The sequence below is a fragment of the Ranitomeya imitator genome, chromosome 6 (genome assembly GCF_032444005.1).
Source record: "Ranitomeya imitator isolate aRanImi1 chromosome 6, aRanImi1.pri, whole genome shotgun sequence".
Lineage (NCBI taxonomy): Eukaryota > Metazoa > Chordata > Amphibia > Anura > Dendrobatidae > Ranitomeya > Ranitomeya imitator.
Window position 1 is genome coordinate 441009616 of NC_091287.1, and position 18401 is coordinate 441028016.

The following is an 18401-nucleotide window of genomic DNA, read 5'->3' on the forward strand; positions in this document are numbered from 1 at the left end:
CCCTCCCTCCCTGCAGAACATCATGGCCCCCCCTCCCTCCCTCCCTGCAGAACATCATCGCCCCCCTCCCTCCCTCCCTGCAGAACATCATCGCCCCCCTCCCTCCCTCCCTGCAGATCATCGCCCCCCCTTCCTCCCTGCAGAACATCATCGCCCCCTTCCTCCCTGCAGAACATCATCGCCCCCCCTCCCTCCCTGCAGATCATCGTCCCCCCTTCCTCCCTGCAGAACATCGTCCCCAGTCCTCTGTTCCTCATACTCACCTGTCAGCTGCCTGTCCCACACACCGCATGTGCTGCCGCCCACATCCCTCTGGCGCTCTGTCCCGCCGCAGCGCCTTCTTCCTGAGTGAGCGGTCATGTGATACTGCTCAATAAGATCATGAATATGCGCATATTCATGACCTTAATGACCAGTACCATGTGACCGCTCACTACAGACGGTGAAAACAGGCATCGCTGGAGAATGGAGCAGATGAGTATCGTCTTCAAGGAGGGTGGGTGGTACGCGGAGGCGGGATGAGCGCGGGGGGTGGGGTTTTGCGGTCGGTCGCGTTTGTGACTAAAAAAAATAAAAAAAATAAAAAAAAATCCTTGCCCAGGTGCCGCCCCCCACAATGTCGCCGCCCTAGGCACGTGCCCTCGAGTGCCTAGTGGCAAATACGGCCCTGGCCCTATGTCCAATCGGGAGTGGGCTTCTTGTACCTGTGGGTGAAAGAGAAGTGCAGAAAAATTGTGACAATATCAAAGTAATAATTTCTTAACTTGACCTCCCTAGTGCTATTGGTGGTCATGACTCAAAGAGGGCTTTTCCATTATTTTTAATGGGGTGAGTGAGCCTGCACCAGGAGACGCAATAGGTGGATGGTGAATCTCACTCAGGAAAGCTGGTTGTGATACAAAAAAGTCATGGATCCTTAAAATAGGTACATTCCTATTAAGACTGGCTCAAAGAGACAAAAAGGTTACATAAACTGGCTCAGGGAGACAATGAGGTCATGTAGATTGGCCTTACTGTATAAAATAGGAAACATATTGATGTTCAGTAACATGGGTAGGGGATAATTTGCTTGAAATTAATCTACCATGTTGGATTGAAAGTCCTTTAAGTGCTAGCATCATATCCAGAAGATGCCAATCCCATGAGCTCATTTGCCCCCAGGTTGTCAAAATCCCATTGATTAACTTTAAGCTTGTCGGCTTATCTTCTTTATATGCGATACTTTTTAAATCTATTCAATTTGTTCACAAATTTATTGGACAAACATCAATAATACTTTTTTTACCTTATCATAGGCTAGGGTCACATGAGCTTAGATTATTTCAATCGACAACTGATCAGAGTTTTGTAACTCAAGTTACTATTCACAGGCAAGCAGTGAGGCTAGGGTAGTCAAGAGGGCCAGGATCAGATACCAAGAGGGCTCATCATATACAAAGGGGTAATACAAAAGACGCGGTAAGGTCACAGTCTGTAGTAAGAATTCCAAGGTCAGAGTGCGTCACGAAAAAGGGAAAATCCAGAGTCCAGCAGCAAAATATCAGAAGTCAGAAATCAAGGCACAGAAGACAATCCACACACAGCTGAAAGCTACAACAGGCAGAGAATAGAGGCAGACAGCCAGCTAAATAACCTGGGAATCACTCCGAAGAGGCGATACCTGTAGGAAACCCAGCACTCTCTGGCCATGATTGGGCGACTGGACTGTCACTCACCACACTGACAGCTCAGCATGCCCAAGCTTCAGATTGGACTGCTGAGCTGTCTATCACAATACTGACAGCTCAACAAGCCCTTGTCAGAGATTGGACGTGTGAGTTCCCACTGAGAGGAGTAATTGAGACAAGTTTAATGCAAATGTTGGCATAGTGTGATCTGATTCTCTAAGTTACGAGAATCGCAGCACAATAATAAAAAGATGGAGAACAAAATGTCTCCATGTTTTCCATTGTGTGAATCCACTGAAATCGGACTGCATTTCCACGCACCCATAGACTAGAATGGGCGAATCTCACCCAATTTATGCAGCAATTTTTTTCTCATATCAAATCGGTATGAGAAAAACAAAGGTGGATCAGCGCTACCCCATTACATATCATTGGTCCAAGTGCCATCTGATAAAAAAAATCGGCTAGCACTTATCCAATTAATATGGTGTTGTGTAGCATCAACATGAAATTAATAGATAGGAATTTTGTTCAATTTTTGTAGACTAGATCATGTTCTCTTTAAACCAGAAGGTGCACAAATCGTGAAAGCACATTTACAATTTCTCATTTAGAATGTACGCCTGGTCTGATCTAGTGTGAGTCGTCCAGTTTTTTGCAATGGAAAACATCACAGATATATTTTATACATTTGGTAAAAACATTTGAACAATGAAGCCATATCACAAATTAGAAACACTTCGACATTAGGAAAGCATATAAAGCAAGCAGCCAAATACTACATAGTTCCTGTTTGTTCTAATATTAGCTATATATGTAATTAAAAGATATCTCTGAATTTTTAGAAATGTCCCCAATGCCTTTCACAAAATCTAGTGCAGTGATGAATATTATATTCATCTCCTCGCTGCTAATATATGGATTGATTTATAACGAGTGTTTTCATTCTGCTTTAGTGGTACATGTCATTTTTCCATTACTTGGCTCATGGTTGCATGTACAAACCATCTCTTTTTTATGACTTCAATAAAGGTTTTCTTTTCTGTCCCAGCCTCCTGAAACCCCTCACTCCCACTCAGTAAATTGTTAATACTTACCTGAGTTTTCTTCATGTCGTATCTTTTTATGTATTTTTTAGGCTCTTGTTCTGACGCTTCTGTAGATTCACTACTGGACTCCATGCTACCTCCGTTTCTCTAAGCTTAACCCCTTCACCCCAAAGCCTGTTTTCACCTAAGTGACAGGGCCAATTTTTACAATTCTGACCACTGTCACTTTATGAGGTCATAACTCTGAAATGCTTCAACGGATCCTGGTGATTCTGACACTGTTTTCTCGTGACATATTGTACTTCATGATAGTGGTAAAACTTCTTCGATATGGCTTGCATTTATTTGTGAAAAAAACAAAAATTTGTCGGAAATTATGAAAATTTAGCAATTTTCAAACTCTTAGTTTTTATGCCCTTAAATTAGAGAGTTATATCACATAATATAGTTAATAAACAACATTTCCCACATGTCTGCTTTACATCAGCACAATTTTGGAAACATAATTTTTTTTGTTAGGACGTTATAAGGGTTAAAAGTTGACCAGCGATTTCTCATTTTTGCAACAAAATTTGCAAAACCATTTTTTTACGGACCACCTCACACTTGAAGTGACTTTGAGGGGTCTATATGACAGAAAATGCCCAAAAGTGACACCATTCTAAAAACTGCACCCCTCAAGGTACTCAAAACCACATTCAAAAAGTTTATTAACCCTTCAGGTGCTTCACAGGAATTTTTTGAATGTTTAAAAAAATTGAACATTTAACTTTTTTTTCACAAAATTTTTACATCAGGTCCAATTTGTTTCATTTTACCAAGGGTAACAGGAGAAATTGGACCACAAAAGTCGTTGTACAATTTGTCCTGAGTACGCCGATACCCCATATGTGGGGGTAAACCACTGTTTGGGCACATGGCAGAGCTCGGAAGGGAAGGAGCGCCATTTGACTTTTCAATGCAAGATTTGCTGGAATTGAGATCGGAGCCCATGTCACGATTGGAGAGCCCCTGATGTGCCTAAACAGTGGAAACCCCCACAAGTGACACCATTTTGGAAAGTAGACCCCCTAAGGAACTAATCTAGATGTGTGGTGAGCACTTTGAACCTCCAAGTGCTTCACAGAAGTTTATAATGTAGAGCCGTAAAAAAAAATTTTTTATTAATTTTCACAAAAAATGATCTTTTTGCCCCAAATTTTTTATTTTCCCAAGGGTAAAAGGATAAATTGGACCCCAACGTTGTTGTGCAATTTGTCCTGAGTACGTCGATACTTCATATATGGGGATAAACCACTGTTTGAGCGCATGGCAGAGCTCGGAAGGGAAGGAGTGCCATTTGACTTTTCAATGCAAAATTGGCTGGAAATGAGATCGGACGCCATGTCGCATTTGGAGAGCCCCTGACGTGCCTTAACAGTGGAAACCCCCCACAAGTGACCCCATTTTGGAAAGAAGACCCCCTAAGGAACTTATCTAGATGTGTGGTGAGCACTTTTAACCCCCAATTGTTTCACTAAAGTTTAGAATGTAGCATTGTGAAAATTAAAAAATCATTTTTTCTTTCCACAAAATGATGTTTTAGCCCGCAATTTTTTTTTTCCCAAGGGTAACAGGAGAAATTGGACCACAAATGTTATTGTCCAATTTGTCCTGAGTACGCTGATACCCCACATGTGGGGGGAACCACCGTTTGAGTGCATGGCAGAGCTCGGAAGGGAAGGAGCACCGTTTGAAATGCAGACTTAGATGGAATGGACTGCAGGTGTCATGTTGCATTTGCAGAGCCCCTGATGTACCTAAACAGTAGAAACCCACCACAAGTGACCCCATATTGGAAACTAGACCCCCCAAGGAACTTATCTAGATGTGTTGTGAGAGCTTTGAACCAACAAGTGTTTCACTACAGTTTATAACGCAGAGCCGTGAAAATAAAAAATATTTTTTTTTCCACGAAAATGATATTTTATCCCCTATGTTTTTATTTTCCCAAGGGTAACAGGACAAATTGGACCCCAAAAGTTGTTGTCCAACTTGTCCTGAGAACGCTGATACCCCATATGTTGGGGGGAACCACTGTTTGGGCACACAGGAGAACTCGGAAGGGAAGGAGCACTGTTTTACTTTTTCAAAGCAGAATTGGCTGGAATTGAGATCGGACGCCCCCTGATGTGCCTAAACAGTGGAAACCCCCAATTATAACTGAAACCCTAACCCCAACCCTAACCATAGCCCTAACCCTAACCCTAGCCCTAGCCCTAACCCTAGCCCTAACCCTAGCCCTAGCCCTAACCCTAGCCCTAACCCTAGCCCTAACCCTAGCACTAATGGGAAAATGGAAATAAATACATTTTTGTACATTTTATTATTTTTCCCTAACTAAGGGGGTGATGAAGGGGGGTTTGATTTACTTTTATAGCGTTTTTTTGGCGGATTTTTATGATTGGCAGCTGTCACACACTAAAAGACGCTTTTTATTGCAAAAAATAGTTTTTGCATCACCACATTTTGAGAGCTATAATTTATCCATATTTTGGCCCACAGAGTCATATGAGGTCTTGTTTTTTGCGGGACGAGTTGACGTTTTTATTGGTAACATTTTCGGGCAGATGACATTTTTTGATCGCTTTTTATTCCGATTTTTGGGAGGCGGAATGAACAAAAACCAGCAATTCCTGAATTTCTTTTAGGGGGGGGGCGTTTATACCGTTCCACGTGTGGTAAAATGGATAAAGCAGTTTTATTCTTCGGGTCAGTACGATTACAGCGATACCTCATTTATGTAATTTTTTTTATGTTTTGGTGCTTTTACACAATAAAAACTATTTTATATAAAAAAATAATTGTTTTTGCATCGCATTATTCTGAGAGCTATAACTTTTTTATTTTTCTGCTGATGATGCTGTATGGCGGCTTTTTTTTTGCGGGACAAGATGCGGTTTTCAGCGGTACCATGGTTATTTATATCCGTCGTTTTGATCGCGTGTTATTCCACTTTTTGTTCGCCTGTATGATAATAAAGCGTTGTTTTTTGCCTTGTTTTTTTTTTTTTTTTTTGCGGTGTTCACTGAAGGGGTTAACTAGTGGGATAGTTTTATAGAGCGGGTCGTTACGGACGCGGCGATACCAAATATGTGTACATTTATTATTTTGTTTTTTTTTTACATAAATAAATGGATTTATTGGGAAATGTTTTTTTTTTTATTTGGGGATTTTTTTTTATTTTTTTTTACACATTCTATTTTTTTTTTTTTTTACTTTCTAACATTGTCCCAGGGTGGGACATCTCTGTATTAGATCAGATCGTTGATCTGACACTGTGCATAGCACACTGTCAGATCAACGATCTGACAGGCAGCTTAGCTGGCTCTCCAGCGCCTGCTCTCAGCAGGCGCCGGCTAGCCAGGTCACTTCATGACCCGGAAGGAGTCCGGCGGCCATCTTGGATCCGGGGACTCCTTCTGGGTCACCGGAGCAACGCGATCTCATTCCGTTGCTCCGGTGGGAGAGCGCAGGGAGCCCCCGTCCCTGCGCGATCCCCCTCTATGCCGCTGTCACTACTGACAGCGGCATCAGAGGGGTTAAATGCCCGCGATCGGCGATAGCGCCGATCGTGGGCATTGCTGCGGGGTGTCAGCTGTCGTATACAGCTGACACCCGCACCCGATCACCGCGGCGCTCAGCGCGAGACCGCGGTGATCGGTGCGCCGTACTAGTACTGCTGCTGGCACTAATGCAGTGCCGGCAGCGCAGTACTAGTACGGCGCATGTCGCGAAGGGGTTAAATCTCTTCGGATGTCGAATGTCCATTCTGGCTTCAAATCCAAAAGTAGTATGATCGCTAGTTATGGAGAAGTTCATTATCAAGAACTTTAATATTGTTTGCATTTTTTAAGTAAATAAAGCATTACTAACTACATAATGAATAGTTGTACAACCTTCTATTATACTGTGTGCTTTAGTCTTTACCATGTAGATTTTAATAACGGTTATTTGAATAAAACATCGAAGTGGTTATATAAGAAAAGGTGTCTGCTCCTTAAAGGGGTTATACAGGACTAATTATTTTTTATTACTGTGGGCCTAAGAAACTAACAGGCAGATAGTTGTTAATTACCTTCCTGTTGGTTCAGAATTGATCTGTACCGGCAAAGAGTAGTCACCCACCTGCTCCTGACAGTAATCCAGCGGCTTCCATTGATGTCAAGTCAGCAGAGCAGCTGCTTCTCTTTTGCTCTGTTGACGGGATGTGACTGCCGACGTCATGCTGATTTACAGCTGCTCCCTGTTGCCTAACTGCGGGGAGTCGGTTGTCAATTAGCAAAACAGCAGTTATATCCTGCTGACAGAACAGCCCAGAAAAGCTTCTCTGTTGATGTGAAGAAGCTGAATCGCCAACATTAGCAGTCAATGCCCGCTTTGTGCCACCGCCTGGTAGAGCCTATTGGTTTTGTGTTTGCTTGTATACGTAGCTATCAGTTGACTGGCCTTTTGGTAGTGAGACGCCCAGGAGACCGGGATACCCAGCACCGGACCAATGGGGTCTGTCTCTTGAGGGGATGTCACGGGTGGCTTGACCCGGTGCTGTGGCCTCAGGCAATGCACAGTGTAAGGGGTATCGTGAGGGAACAGGCACTTACTTGATCAGCAGCAGGTTCTCCCAGCGGTGATGATCCCGATCCTGGATATTGACTATTGTCCAAATGAAAGACTGAGGCACTGAAACGTTTAACCAGTTTACTTCAACATAAAAGGAATTACAACCAGTCCTGTCACCGGAGTCTGTATGGGAACTCTGAGTTACTTTGACCCTGCCGGGGTCTTCGCTTCTTATTGTACGCAATTTCTGTGTGGCCCTGCTGCTGTATGTGAACTGGCTGCCGGCCCAATCTGTCCCCTCCGGGTCCTGGTTCGACAGGCAACCCGAGTCCTTTTATCGGCTTACCCCCTCCGGGAGTACCGCTGAACTCTGTGTCTGTTGCTGTGTCCGGCCCTAGTGAAGCTGATATCACCTCACGTTTTTCCGGTTGCTGTATTATATATAATGAATATAGCCACGGATCCGGTATCCGGTATCCGTCTTTGCGCCTGTTCTGGGTAGTGATTAATGCTACCCGGTTCTCACAATGTCCTTTTTCTCTGTCCCTCTTCTCCTCAGGCCGGTGATTTAGGCCTGGAAAACAGTCACAGGGCTGTTAGAGATTCAACTGTATGACCTCTCACTTTCAGCTCCTTAGCCCAACTGCCATTTCTTCTCAGACCAGAATGGATCAAGGGGAGTCTCTGGAGCTCCCCCTTCTGGTGGTTGTGCAGTCTTGCTATTTTAGTGTTTGTATTTACTGTCAGTAACTATTTTTGTGGCAAATACCCCTAGGGGTGCCACATTCCCCCTTAGTTAAGAACAGTACTCCGGGACTGTGGGACGATAACATTTTGAAATAACAATTAATATGTACAGAGTCTTAAAAATGAAAAGTTACAAAAATCACTCAAGGAAACAAAAATAGAGTTCTGTAAAAAGTCACTTCATATAGCGTCCATTAATACAGTCCTATCCTTGAAGGTACTAGGAAAGGCACTGCACTTTGTGTCCAGGAATTTAGTTCCATTTTTCCAACGAAGTTGTCAATATAAAGTCTAAAGAACGTTCAAAAAGAGCAAAAAGCAAAGTTCAAAAAGCAGTCTTTCCGGAGCTTTGATTTAGTGCCTCCGGGCTGATAACAAGTTCAAGAATATGCAAGAAGTTCATACAGACAAGTCTCTGTAGGTACTGGGCTTAAACGTTGCAGACTGATAACAATGACTATACTACATTTTCTGTTTAACTATATACGGCATAACATATATACAATTCACATTATGAGCTTTATAGTTGGTAATCTGCATACCTGGCCGGTAATTGACCCTGGGTACTACGCTGTGATCTACGTAATAGCGGTGTCTCTTCATGTGGTGTACTAATGTCTGCTGCGGATGTAGTATCTGCCCGCTCTGCTAAAGATAATTCCACGACTATGGAGTTGGCAAGTCCACCGTGAATGGGATTACTCTGACCAGGAATCTGTTCTTCCTGGCCTGGAACCTCAGTACGGGGTCAGCCTCTTCCTGTCTTGGGACTTCTGGTATTGGGTTCGGTGTTGGATAAAAGGCCACCGTGGGAACCACTACTGCACCATGGTATGTTAGTAGGGTTTTGGGAAAGTCTCCTATACAGGTGTGATACACTTCCTCTTCTTTTTCCTTTACTGGTTGAACCTGTATGGGTTGAATAACTTCTGGTTCTGGCTGGACAACGTCTGGCTCTTTCAATGCTTCCGGACATAATTTAAGATTGTCTCTTGACACTAGTACAGATGTTAAGCCTCTGTTTTTGCTAATGAGACACATTTTCGGATTATCCACTCTTGTTGGTAAAACTGTGTAGGGTACGGCTTCCCACTGATTGTCCAGTTTATTGGTTCGACGATTTCTCTTGAGCACTTGGTCACCCGGTCTTAATGGGGTCGCTAGAGCATTCTGGTTGAAAGTTCGCTCTTGTCTTTCTCTAGTTTGCTGAAGGCTTCTTTCCACACTCTCTTGCACTTGGCGATACTGCTTTTGCCGTATGATATCCCAATTGGAGTCTTGAACTTCTGCGTCTGGTTTCAGAATTCCCATTTCTAGATCGATTGGTAATTGGCCGGGTCTTGCACGCATAAGGTAAGCTGGGGTGCAGTTGGTGGAGCTCACCGGGACATGATTATACAGATCCACCAAGTCAGGCAATTTCTCTGGCCATTGATTCCTTTCTGTCTCAGGTAAAGTCTTTAGTAGGTCTATTACAATATGGTTCATCTTCTCGCATAAGCCGTTTGTTTGTGGATGATAGGCCGTCGTCCGGATCTTTTTGCAACCATACATATTACAGAATTCTCTGAAGATCTCTGATTCAAAGGCTGTACCTTGGTCGGTGAGAACCTGTTCCGGATATCCATGGGGTCTACAAAAGTATGTTTGGAACGCTTTGGCTGCTGTTTTTGCTGTCAGATCTTTTACGGGTACTACTACCAAGAAGCGTGAATAATGGTCCACGATGGTCAAGGCATAGACATAGCCGGACCGGCTTGGTATTAACTTCACGTGGTCTATGGCTACAAGTTCAAGTGGTTGTTTGGTGATTATGGGCTGCAGTGGTGCTCTTTGGTTCTTTTGATCGTTTCTTCTGAGGTTGCACGGGCCACAATTTCTGCACCACTGTTCGATTGATTTTCTCATCCCGACCCAATAAAATCTTTCTCTTAGAAGTACTTCTAACTTTTTCCAACCGAAGTGACCAGCACCATTATGGTAAGCTTCGAGGACCATCTTCACATCTTGTTTAGGCACAATAATCTGCCAAACCAATTCATGTGTTTTCGGATTGGTGTACCTTCTACAGAGCTTCCCTTGATACAGGAACATTTTGCCTCTCTCTTTCCAGAGTTGATGCGTCTCTTCTGGGGCATCCTCATCAGGATATGCACTTTGCTCAGTCAGCAGTTCCTTCACCAACTTCACAGCCGGATTGCTGTCTTGGGTGTCAGCCCATCTATGGTGTGCTAACGGATTAAAATTCACCTCTTGTTGTTTCTGATACGTACTTGACTGATGATGTTTTGCCTTGGGATGATGGAAGGCTGGTAGTTCAATTTCTTCAAGCTCCCCCGTTTCTTCTTCTACATCTCTCAAGTGTGGCATCCGGGATAGGGCATCGGCATTTCCATTCTTGCGACCTGCTCGATACTTGATCTTGAAGTTGTAATTAGATAACCGGGCTATCCATCGCTGTTCTAATGCACCTAATTTGGCTGTGTCCAGGTGGGTCAACGGATTGTTGTCAGTATAGACAATAAATTCTGCAGCGGCCAGATAGTGTTTGAAACGTTCAGTCACAGCCCAAACTACTGCCAGTAGTTCCAATTTGAAGGAGCTGTAATTTTCTGAATTTCTTTCAGTAGGCCGGAGCTTTCTACTTGCAAAGGCGATGACTTTCTCCCGACCTTCTTGCTTTTGTGACAGCACCGCTCCTAGTCCCACATTACTGGCATCGGTGTAGAGGATGAAAGGTTGATGGTAATCTGGGTATGCCAGAACCTCTTCTCCGGTTAGTGCCTTCTTTAGTTGTTCAAAGGAGTCTTCCCTTTCGTCGTTCCACTGAAAAGGAGGGTTTCGGTTTGAAGGTTTCTTCGTCTGCCCTACCAAGGTGTCTTGCAAGGGTGCTGCCAACTTGGTAAATCCTTTTATAAATCTGCGATAGTAACCCACCAATCCCAGGAATTGTCTCACTTCTTTTGCGCTGGTAGGTCTTGGCCAATCCCTTATGGCGCTTATTTTCTCGGGATCTGGTGCTACTCCCTCCGAACTCACGATGTGTCCCAAGTACTGTACCTTTGGCTTGAGAAGGTGACATTTGGATGGCTTGACTTTCATGCCATACCTGGATAAGGCTTCAAACACTTCTGCCAGGTCTATTAAGTGTTGTTCGTAAGTCTTTGAGTAGACGATCACATCATCTAGGTACAGGAGGACGGTCTCGAAGTTCTTGTGTCCTAGGCAGCATTCCATCAGCCGCTGGAAGGTACCGGATGCGTTGCAGAGTCCGAACGGCATGCGATTAAATTCACATAGACCCATTGGTGTGGTGAATGCCGTCTTTTCCTTATCTCTCTCAGCCACAGGGACTTGCCAATACCCGCTTGTTAAGTCTAAGGTGGAAAAATAATTAGCAGATTTCAAAGCAGTTAAGGACTCTTCTATCCTAGGCAAGGGGTAGGCGTCTTTATGGGTGATGTTATTAATCTTCCGGTAGTCTACGCACATTCTCATGGTTCCGTCCTTTTTTTTGACAATCACTAGAGGGGCCGCCCAGGGGCTACAGCTGTCTCTTATTACCCCGGCCTGTTTCATCTCCCTCAGCATATCTTTTGCACACTGATAGTGGGCGGGCGGTATGGGTCTATATCTTTCTTTTATTGGGGGATGGTCACCGGTGGGGATTGTGTGTTCTACCCCTTCTATCCGTCCGAAGTCCAATGGGTGTTTACTGAAGACTTGTTCATATTCCGTCACTAGCCTATACACCCCTTGTTTTTGATGGGTAGGTGTTGAATTTATGCCCACGTGTAGCTGTTGGCACCAATCCTCCAATTCTCCGTCTGAGACGTTGCCTTCCACCTGACAGGTTGGTTCTAAGGGCTCAATGGTTGTGATGGCATTGTTGTCAACAGTATATAGCTTTGCCACTGTAGCATACCTTGGCAAAGTGACCTCTTCCTCTCCACAGTTCAAAAGTCGTACCGGCACTCGTCCCCGGTGTACCTCGACTACCCCTCGTGCTGTGAGTATAGTGGGCCTGCTGTCGGTGTACACTGGTTCTATTAAGGCTTGATAATCTCGTCCCTTAGTACCAATGGCTGCTCTACACCATACCAGCATTTCTGTTTTTGGTGGGATTACAATAGATGTCGGATCACTTACCCTCACACTGCCGATTTCTCCACCTGCAACTTCTACCTGTTGCCTTAACATCAATACTTTTATTTCCCTTCGGAGAACTCTCTGCTGGCAGGATTGGGCAGTTTCAGCAATTTGCTGTAAGACAGAAATAACTTCGGAAAAGCAGTTCTCTAACACATTCATTCCTATCAATACAGTGGGTTCACAGTTCCGCCGGTCAACATCAACAACAATTATACCCTGTTTCTTCAATTCTACTTTACCAATCTTTATGGTCATCTCCCTGAATCCTAGTTTCGGTACCAACTTACCATTACTGGCCCATATATCTAGTTCAACATCAGAGGGCCCTTTATCAATATCTGCACCAGCCCAGTACCTCTTATAAAGGATATACGGTATAGATGAAATCTGGGAACCTGTGTCCAGCAAAGCGTTGAGGGGAATTCCGTCCAGCACGATAGGGATAATGGGTCGTCCTCCGATGTACCTGTCGTGCCAGGGTGTTGGGCCTTGAAAGTTCATTCCTGCGAAGCGGCCCGCATTCCCAGGGGATTCCCGTTTAAATCACAATCTCGTGCAAAGTGGCCTGGCTGCTGGCAACGGCGGCAAATGGGCTGTCCATCCGGTTGGTAGCGGTCGCGGGGTCGTCCTCTCCATGTCGGGTATCTCCGGGGTCTCATCCATGGAACATCCTCTCTACAGTTTGCCAACTCCATCTTGTGTCCTCTCATCTCCTGCATGGTTTTAGCCATTGAAGCAACAACATCAGCTAAAGAGTCAAGCTTTTGTTGAAGAGCCTCATTAGTACTGGGCCCCAGGGGCTTAGCAATGGCCCCAGACATAGCTGATGTCACTGGCACTCCCTGTTGTTGAGGTGCCTCTGCCATGGGTTGCGCAGGATCCTGATCCCAAGGTGCCTCTGCCAGCTGGAGACGTATAGCGCTCTCCTTTAATTGGGCAAATGTCAATTCAGGGTTCTTAAAAACAAGCATGCTCACATGCCCCCGGTGAGAAGGGGTGTAGAGTCCCTCAATAAATTGATCTCTTAGCAGTTTATCCGCTCCGGTGTTAAAAATGGGTTTAGCCAGTGTAAGTGATTTAAGGGCTTCCTGCAGGTTTAGGGCAAAGTCTCTCACACCCTCATTAGCTTTTTGTTTGCAATTAAAGAATCGTATTTTAGCTTTGCTGCTGGCCGTGGTTTCAAATGTAGCTTTTAATCCAGCAAATATGCGTTCAACAGTGCCTTTTAGATCAGCTGCCCATGCTGTGACTTCTCACTTAGCATGGCCAATTAACTGCATCATCAGGAGACTAACACGCTGAACTTCACCCACGGGGAACATGTCAAAATGGGCCAGCATCTTTTCTCTGAAATTGTCAAGGGTATTAGGCTCACCTTCATACATTGGAAGCCACGGGCCACCCGGGGTATATGGCATCAGCACCGGCATGATGGGCGCCACTCCTTGCACCGCTGCGCTGCTGGACTCTCTATCGACACTCTGTCTTTCAGCTGCATTAGCGTCGCCGGGTGCTGCGACGTCTCCGTGCTGCGACATACTGTGCCCCCTTAGTTAATCCGGACCCTTCCGGTCCTCCGCTTCCATCGGGATAGTGTAGATTCGTTCCGCTGTGCAGCAGGATTGGTTTTCCCCTTGCTCTGACGTCAGAGCGCTCAGCTTAATGCCGCCCACAATGACACGCCCCCTGCTTCTCCCACCCGCCGCGCGCTCTGTAATGGCGGATTCTGAAGTTTTTCAGTTAGACTGGGGCTCAGGTGATGGCGTAGCTCAATTAACAGTCTCGTGCCTAACGGTTATGAGGTGATTACCTCAGGGGATGGCGGCCATCTTTACTCTATTATAACCAATGGGGAAAAGTCACTTTCAATAGTTTTCAATGGGGAATGGATTTTTCTTTAATAAAGTAAATTTTCAAGATTTTTCATCCAAGTTTTCACAGTTTTGGACTCCAATCACGGCACACAATACCTGGTATACGGGCTGGCTAGATCCTGTTTGTGACGCCAATTGAGACGCCCAGGAGACCGGGATACCCAGCACCGGACCAATGGGGTCTGTCTCTTGAGGGGGATGTCACGGGTGGCTTGACCCAGTGCTGTGGCCTCAGGCAATGCACAGTGTAAGGGGTATCGTGAGGGAACAGGCACTTACTTGATCAGCAGCAGGTTCTCCCAGCGGTGATGATCCCGATCCTGGATATTGACTATTGTCCAAATGAAAGACTGAGGCACTGAAACGTTTAACCAGTTTACTTCAACATAAAAGGAATTACAACCAGTCCTGTCACCGGAGTCTGTATGGGAACTCTGAGTTACTTTGACCCTGCCGGGGTCTTCGCTTCTTATTGTACGCAATTTCTGTGTGGCCCTGCTGCTGTATGTGAACTGGCTGCCGGCCCAATCTGTCCCCTCCGGGTCCTGGTTCGACGGGCAACCCGAGTCCTTTTATCGGCTTACCCCCTCCGGGAGTACCGCTGAACTCTGTGTCTGTTGCTGCGTCCGGCCCTAGTGAAGCTGATATCACCTCACGTTTTTCCGGTTGCTGTATTATATATAATGAATATAGCCACGGATCCGGTATCCGTCTTTGCGCCTGTTCTGGGTAGTGATTAATGCTACCCGGTTCTCACAATGTCCTTTTTCTCTGTCCCTCTTCTCCTCAGGCCGGTGATTTAGGCCTGGTAACAGTCACAGGGCTGTTAGAGATTCAACTGTATGACCTCTCACTTTCAGCTCCTTAGCCCAACTGCCATTTCTTCTCAGACCAGAATGGATCAAGGGGAGTCTCTGGAGCTCCCCCTTCTGGCCGGAGGTGGTTGTGCAGTCTTGCTATTTTAGTATTTGTATTTACTGTCAGTAACTATTTTTGTGGCAAATACCCCTAGGGGTGCCACAGTAGCATTATAATCTAATATAATCTGCAGCTTTTTGTCATCTCGACTACTTACTTGCATTGTCATGGTGCTTTGTGCTCATCAGAATGACCCGTTTGTTACTTTGGGTAATTTAAGTAACCACTGTCATATCCCCAGTAAAGTAAACCATTGAACTATGAACATCTTTTTTATTTTTTTACCAAGGATACATTGCAGCATTTCAGACTTGCTTTTTCTTACGGTGCCCATCACTGTAAGTTTTCATTTTAGCAACAGCTGCCTCAGTTGGTGCAATATAAAAAAGTTGTCACATTTTGTCCTCTTAGTCCATACATAAAATCGAAAATGACTCTCACACACTGATTCTTTTGTTTTTTTCCAGGCTTTTGTCCTTTATATACCTGAGTGTTTAGAGCATATGAGCTGCTGTTGTCACAAGGTGTCCATATTTTGATGCCTTACTTTGCTGGCTTACTCGCTATATATTGTTTATCGGGCACTTACCTCGGAATGATGGAATGCCACAAGTTGTTCATCCATAGTGACATTTTCACCGGCATTGTATAATTTTGGAAGAATCTCTATCCATTTATCCCAAACTTCTCTAATAGCGGCTAGTTACTAGAGAATTATCTGATGTTTGCAGAGGACAATTTTCTGGCCTGGGCAGAAGTCTGCAAGTTCCAAATTACACTTTTGCTTTTAGACTGAATTGCTTGCATCGGACTAGTTGTCTGGATATCGTGTATCATCAGATTCAAATTAAGAATCAGAATTCTCATAATCACTTTCCCCACCACTTATGTGGTCCTCATCTTCGGCCACGTTCTCCAGTTGGATAACTTCTTCAGAATCTGAGGTGTCTGCAAGCTTTTACAATTCAGCTCCACTCAATGGATGTCTTCGTCACATTTTTATCCAACTTTCGAAAAAATGGACATCTACGACATTCACGGGATAAGATCAGCATTGTGGAAAAAAATAGCACTATATAAATAAACAACAATAGTAATAATAAAATTGTAGGAAACACTAACCAGTTTAGCAACAATAAGAGCTTATATACTACAGTGAAACAGTCCTGCACAGACCTGTACTCAAAGTCCACCCGTCTGCAGTAACTTGCAAATGTATCAAGAACATAGACCGGCAGGAACTTGAGAAATCGGTAAACAACACTATATGCAATAGATAATCCACAATGATATTATAAATTGTTTATATTACTGAAAATATTGCGGGAGATCTGTATGAAAACACTATTGGTACATATGTAACAATATTTCAGATAAAAAAAGAAAAAGAAAAAGAAAGCAATTATAATAACAACACCTGTCCATAAACAAATTCACCTAACCTAGATTTCCAGAGCCTCATAATAAATAATCGGCAGCTTCATAAATGTTTTTCGAGCCACATAGACTCGATGAGTAGAGCAGGGTTAAAGGGGCTAAAGTTATCACCTATCCACAGGAAGGTCTCAATGAGGGTCTCCCATGTCGCATATCTTGTATAGTGTATATAGTATGATCATAGATATTAAAAATTAATATGTTTTAATAGGTATTATACTAGACATTAAACGTTTGGTTTGCTCAGAATGTATGCATTTTATGCTGCCATTTCTTAGAACAGCAAAACAGTGCTGAGCAACTTTCCTAAAACCTTTGCTATTAGGTAACAGAATACACGTTGCAATATTTCAAGACGCAAAGTCTTCCATTAAGAAGTAAATTTTCATTCAAAGCTGATCATAAAAATGATAATATAGAAGCATTGCAGCCACAAGAGGATGAAAATTGCTTGGATTCTTGTTACTTGACTTCTTGGGTTATTGTGACATGAAACCAAATCCAATTTACATTGGCACTAGCCATGCCAATCTGTGGAATTGTACAGATATCCACCCATAAGAATGGAATTTCACTGATTTTGCAAATTAGGGTGTTACATTGGGCAGCACGGTGGCTCAGTGGCTAGCACTGTAACTTCCAGCACTGGGATCAAAGAAACATCTGCAAGGAGTTTGTATGTTCTCCCCGTGTTTGCCTGGGTTTCCTCCAACACTTCAAAGACATACTGTACTGATAGGGAATGTAGATTGTGAGCCCAATGAGGACAGCGATGAGCAAGGCTGTAAAGTGCTGGGGAATGTGATTACACTATATAAGCAATGCATAATTATTAATAAAGTACGTTGGGGGCTAATAGGATCTATTAGTCTGCACTGTGTCCTCAGTTTCAGCCTAGCTCTACATGGACGTCATCATGATATTGACCTGTAGCAAGAGAAGCTGCTTCACTGGACATAGGTGAAAGAGGCTCCACTATATATAATGTTCCCCTGTGCCATATGTGCAGAATTCTGACATCTAAGGACTCGGTGTGTGGTTCTATAGGTTACTTCATTTCGGAATGACATTTCAGGGGCTTTGTAACAATTACTACTGTAATTTTCCAAAGATTTATAATGGTAACCCCCAGACCTATACTCTTATATTAGCTTAAGGGGACACAGTACTGACTTTGGTCTATAATATAAACTACAATGTAATGTAAATAGTAATCGTTATTTTAATAGGTATAAAAAAGATTAGTTATGGGAATAACCTAAAAAGGACACCTATATTATTGCGCTTTGGGCCAATAAGGGTTTTATTTAGTAAGTTAATAGTACACATGAAAATAAGCAACTTTGTAATATATCTTAAATATCTGCTTCTTTCTCCTCCTAGACTGATCTTTCACTCTCAATTCATGAGTAAAATCTGTATTGAGTGAAGATAATTTCACCATTGCTGAGATAGGAGATGATAGTTGGTGCTCATAAAATTCTATGGACGGGGAGGAGCAAGCGGTGACGCACATATTCTGCTGCAAGTTCTCCTCAAACGATAGTTACAGATCTCCATAGGTTTTTATGAGCACCAACTGCCATCTCCTATCTTAGTAATGGAAAAATTGGTATCATAAATACAGATTTTTACCTGTGAATTAAGAATGAATCGTCAGTCCTGGAGGAGAAAGAAGCAGATTTCTCGGATAAGATATCATACGAAGTTTCTAATTTTCATGCGTACTATTGATTTGTGAAAAAATAAATATACCGACAGTTACTCTTTAAGATTAATGTTATTTGATTTTTGACAAAAAGAGGACATGGTATTTTGGGTTTGGCATTTGATGCGACTATTAATAAGAAGGTCCTAAGATGCCAGTCATTTGTGCCTACAGGCTTGATATATTATGTACTACATAGTGATTAAAGGTACATTTCCCTTTGCATGTGTCCTATCATATACATTCAAAA